Here is a 6,000-nt window from a genome sequence, read left to right as displayed (position 1 = left end):
TGGGTATTTAAACCAGACTTTAGTCTTGGAAATTCCAAACCTTTGTGTTCTAGGCAACAGCTATTCGAACTCTAGTTTCCACCATCGCAATTGATCTCCTAGGAACTCATTGCAAACACTGCCAAGATGCCTTTGGCAGGGACTACTACTCAGGGAGAGCACTTCTGATTTGCCATTCTGGCATGGAAACAGTCAATACAGTATTCTGTTCACTTTGAACACACAGCTCGTACAACACACTGCTCATTCTGAACACACAGCTCATAACACAACATTCTAGTTTATTAGGCACACAACCCACTCTGAACACACAACTCACTCTGAACACACAGCTCAAAACACCGTACTCGATTTATTTGGCACACAACTCATACAACACACTGCTCACTCTGAACATATAGCTCAAAACACAGTACTCGGTTTATTTGGCACACAGCTCATACAGTACACTGCTCACTCTGAACATACAACTCAATTCTGAACATACAGCTCATTCTGAACAAATAGTTCATTCTGAATGTGCGTGATGTGGTGACGGTACTTGCAGAGGGTTGAAACAAACTCAAATGCTCCAAATTTTCCCTCTTTTCTTCTGCCTAGCAGCCCAGAACCCATATAACTTTAGATAGGTCCTGGTTCTTCTGTTCTCACATGACCTGGGTTGAACCCTGCGATTTTATGAAAAAACAAATCCTGTTTTGCACATATGTAGAGAATGGCACAACACTCTGAGCACAAAACGATTTCTTTTAAAAATAAGAGATAAGTTCTTAACCGGGTATTGAGCCTACGACTAAACACAGCGAAAAAGTCTCAACAACGGAAAATAAAGGTAAACAACCTAAACACATCTATTGACATTCGAAACGACTCAAAATAAGAATCGAGACAAAACAAAAAACACACACACAACACTCAGATGTGTTACAAAGACGAGAGACCTCTCGGTTCACGAAGAGCCAATTTATTCGGGTATTATTTCCCATCCTTTCTTATTTGTGATTCTCACATCACTCGGCCATCAGGCTCTGTTTTTCTGAAAAAGCCCTTTTCTCACTTTTTCTCTCAATGCATATCTCTCTATTCTTCAATCTCTCATTTTTTATGCCTTCCCTGGGTGGTTGATGGATGAATTGAAGGTTGTGGACTCATGCCCAGCATATTCAGCTCACGACTATTTCTTCCGGTGATGTCTAGTCGATGCCCTTGATTAGGAGATGAAATATCTTGATCCCTTCCAACTCGTGCTTTGCACTTGGCTTGATACCTCGCTGTTCGGAGGATAAGAGAGCTTTCGACCCTTTGTTGTTAGCTTCAGTTGTGCCCTTTCTGGCAAATATGTCGACGATGGGGAAAAGACAGAACACCTAACCCAACTGTGCCCCTAGTTCATCATTTTGACCTTTTTTCATTTTTGCTTTGTACTAAAACAATTTTACTCAATATGAGAGTTAGATTAACACACTTGTTTGATTTTCTAATTTGAAATCATGCAAGTCAGGCTATGAGCACTGAAAATTTTTCTTTTTTTTGGGTCCAAGAAATGGTCCAGTTTTGGAAAAATGGAATAATTTTTGAGAAAATTAGTCAACCTCAGTAAAAATTCTCAAAAATTGTTTTTGCAAATGGCCACTGCTCGACCAATCATAGAATTTACTCTTAAGATCCACAACCTCATATCGAAAGCAATGGAAAATTGCCCCTTGTTTGAATAGCGCCGTAGCACACAGTACGGCAACGGAAAGTTGCCCCTTGTTTGAATAGTACCGCAGCACACTGTAACCAGTTCTCATAGTGAAGATCACGACCAGACTCTAGGATACAGAAAAGACAAAGATGATAAGAACCATTACATGGACACAATTGATTTGGAAGTGTGTACAACAGGACTTCAGAATGAAGTTGCCTACATATCCCAAACATGGGAATCAAGCCTTACATAGTTCGGGGGGTTAAGGTACACTCGGGTATTAACCTCTCCTTTTGCGCTCTAACTTTTGCCAAGGTCACCCTTCCGGGTTTTCAACCTTGCGAGCTTCGTTTTTCTTTTTTTCAATTCTTTTCATTTCTTTTTCTTTTTTTTCTTTTTTTTTATTTTTGTTCTTTGCTTTTTCTTGCTCTAACTTTTGCCTAGGTCGCCCTTCCGGGTTTTCGGCCCAGCGAGCCTCTCAAGGGTAAAAGTGTAGCTTTGTCCATGTCAAATAGTTTTAGGATCTTGAAGCCATCTGAATCCAGGAGGATGGCTGTTGTTCGCTGATGATGTAGAAGTTTATCCAATGGGGTTTGAATTTGCTCCTAGTGCTGTGGATAGAAACTCAGTTGTTTTTCAACAATACTTTCTTTTTTCCTCCCTTCTGGGATTTGGCATTCTTGCCGATCTTCATTGATATGCAAAGTGATCCATCTTTAGCTCTTCGAGCTCATTTGACATTTTTGGCCCTAGTTCGAGGGGCTTCTGATCTAGCTTCACAAGCTTACTTTTGACAACGTCTAACCTTCTTGATCTGACTTTTCTTGCCCCTAGTTCGTGGGCTGCTTCAAATCTGGCCACACAGGCCCCACATCGTGGTTGACCGTTGAACATTCTGAATCCAAGTTCAAGGTTTGAAAGTAAAGGGGTCGAGTCTTGAGGTTGAGAGCGATCCTAGGCTGCACAATCTCAAGAGCGATTCCACACAGGTCTTCGTAGGACCACGCCAAACATTTTTTGAAATCTTTTAAGAAAACGACAAATCGCTCGCACGGAAGACAAAGCAGAACCAATCTAGATCAAGCCAGGATCCTTCTCTGTGCTCACGTTAACAAACATGATCTCATTCATTAAGGGCTTAGCATGCCTCTCTTTCTCTCAGTTGATCAAATTTTGCAAATCTCGAGGAATTCCACCCTCTTCGTTTTCACCACAGTGTTCAAAAGGTTTTGAAAAAACTTAGGTCAATGCAATGATTTAAAAGACACAGAGAAGTAAGTGAAAAACACTGCCATTTCAACACATCTTCTGGCACAACTGGCTTAAGGCAAGAACAAGCATAAAAGCATGAAAAATCACTACTATTTCATTCAGGTCTTCTGGTGTAACTGGCTCCACAGTAGAAACAGACTCAAAAGAAATTGAAAAGACAAACACAAAACCAAATAGTGAAGTCCGAGGTAACACTTCCTGGAATCACCCGACTCCTATACAACAGGGCTGAGTTGATATAACAAGACAGACCCCAAACAAAAAGATTGACTCAAAACAAAGAGACAGACTATATACATCACAACAAGACTGACTGAACACCCAAGTCAGAAAGTACAAAAACTAGCATTCGCGAGCGATTAAACTGAGGATTGTTCGCAGGTGGTTCATCCCGCGATCACATACTCGTACTATCCTCCAAGTTCACTGATCCAGTGACGATAGGCTTTGCTGAGCTTGGTGGGAGGATGACCCCGTTGTCAAACAAATCCAGTACTTCGTGGCGAAGACAGAAGCAATAGTCGATGCTGTGACCGGTTTGTTGATGGTACGCACAGTAGTGGGTAGCATCATGACCAAATGGAAGACGATTAGGGAGAGGCCAAGGCTCGAGGGGTTCGAGATGGCCTTTTTCAACAAGGATTTGAAGAGCCTTGCACAAAGGCATATAGAGGGCATGGAAGACCCTTTAACCTTAGGGTTGGTACTTAGAGGTTTTGGGGTTTGAATTGGATGCTCTAGCAAAGGGGCCGGCAAGTACAGGCTTGGTTTGCTGATCTTTCCCGAGTACATGTTTAGAGTTAAAAGGATCGTTTCCGATACGACGGCCCTTCTCTCTGTTTTTCCCTTGATTCGAACTACTCTCATTCGGAGTGACAAAAGTGTGGTCCACAGTTTTTGCAACAACTGCGCGCACTTGCTATCTGTTCATTCCTTTGGCTTTCAAAGCCTCAACAACCCATAGAAGGTGTTCATAGGCATCAATGTCCGCCCCTACCTTGTTCTTTCCACTTGCCTCCACCTTGCCAAGGGATTGGGTCGCTATAGCAGAGCGAAACCCAATTATTGTCGACATGTTGTCGCCTAGACTTGGGACGACTTTAGGTTGGCCATTTTCAATTTCAAATGCAACTTGCCCCAAGACTAGAGAGCCTTTTCTTGCATGTGATGTGGTCAATGACGGAGCCAATATCCCAAAGGCTAGATCTGCCACTGTACCCTGAAGATCTTCGATCATTCACATTAGTTCAGAAGTAGTGGGCTCACGGGTTTGGGATGATTGCGGTTTGAGTGCATTCATCATGCATAAGTCCATGCTGACCGGGATGAACACCTCAGGTTTGGGTAGATGGGCCGGGGTGATGTATATGCTCGGGTTGTAGGTAGATGGCAATATATGGATGAGGTTGAGGTAGGCAGGGGATGTTTGGTCAGTGGGGTCTGGAGGTGGAGCTATCGTCTAGTTGTGGATCAGATTCTGGATCTCATGACGAAGGCGGTAGGAACGATCAGTGCCATGACCACGCTATTGATGATATATGCAGTATTTGGAGGGATTATGTCTGGCAGGGAGTGGGTCAGACAGAGGTTGAGGATCGAGGGGTTTGAGATGTCTTCTTTCCATCAAGATTTTTAGTGCGCTAGTTAGGCTCATAAAGAGGGGAGTGAAAGTTCTACCTTAAGCTCGGGCTGGGATGGCTGTTTGTAGGCTTGGTTTGGCAAAAGGTTCAGCTATGGCGACTGTATTGATTTCAGTGGGTTTGGGAATAGTACCACTACCAGTATTGGTACTCCCTGCAAAAACCCTCCTTATCGGCTCACTTGTTCTGGGAATGATCCCACTGTTGAGCGCATTCTCGAATTGAACTCCCAGTTCATGCAAACTTTTGAAAGTGGATAGTGGAGCGACTATCAACTTTTGCAACATATCATGTTCAAGGTTCCACACCACCATCCGTACTTGATCCCTCTCAGAAAGGCGATCTGTCATCTGTGCTGCCTTCGCTCTCCACCTCACAACAAATTCCACAAAGGCTCTGTAGGATTCTGGTGGGTAGCTTCTAGCTCTTGAGTGGTCACTTTAACTTTGGTATTGCAAGAATACTGATCGACAAAGGCCTCAGCCAACTCTTCCTAGTTATGCTTCACTGTATTCTCCAACTTGGCATACCAAGCAGCTGCTACACCCGACAGGGTTCTTCCATACAGAGAAAGTTTCTGTGGCTTAGTCAGACCCATCGGCTTCAGGACATCCAGGAAAAGCAAGATATGTATTGTATGATCTCCAAATCCGTCGAAATGGTCAATATATGGCATTTTGAATATGTCTGGGAGCCGTACGGGAACCTCGGTGTACCCATCCTCAATGTCGGGAATAGAGTTAAGACCCTGTGCCTTTTTGAATTGCTTCTCAAGGTTCGCAAGCTTCACTACAGTCGGATTGAACTCATTAACATCAAAGGGATGAAGCCTCTCAGTAGGCTGCACCAGGGGTGTGGAAACTCGGGCTTGAGCCAACCCTTCTTGGGGATTCGGACGATGCAAGTCTTCAGCTAGCGGAAGTGGGTCAAAGTTCGGCTGGGGTCCCGAGACCGGATGTGTAGTAGGTGCCCCAGATAGGAGTTGCTTTTCGGCATCGGTCTCACCTTGCATAGCGATTCCCTGGTTTAACATTGCTACCATGTCCACAACTTCTTCCGAACTCTATGCCATCACGGTCTGCTGAGTTTGAGCAAAGGTGATGTCACTGGTCACTAACGGATCAAATGAACTGGTGAGCCTTGACTGGCCTTTCTCTGCCTTGCCTCAGCGAAGGAAAACATTAGTTGTTCTGAACTGAATCTCTGACCTGACAGAGTCTATTGGCACAAGTCCGGTGTGAAGTCCCAGAAACATGTATTCACTTTAAAAACCCTAATGATTGAATTATTTTCTTAACGCCCCTCGGTTACCTGAATTAATTCGAATCTTGTCGGTTAGCATTACTATTTTTATTTTATCAAAACAAGAATTACCCTAGCTGGATTAGGTTCCCTAAC

The sequence above is a fragment of the Camellia sinensis genome, chromosome 11 (genome assembly GCF_055761805.1).
Source record: "Camellia sinensis isolate YWXY chromosome 11, ASM5576180v1, whole genome shotgun sequence".
In the NCBI taxonomy this organism is placed as follows: domain Eukaryota; kingdom Viridiplantae; phylum Streptophyta; class Magnoliopsida; order Ericales; family Theaceae; genus Camellia; species Camellia sinensis.
Note: the sequence above shows the minus strand (reverse complement) of the source record.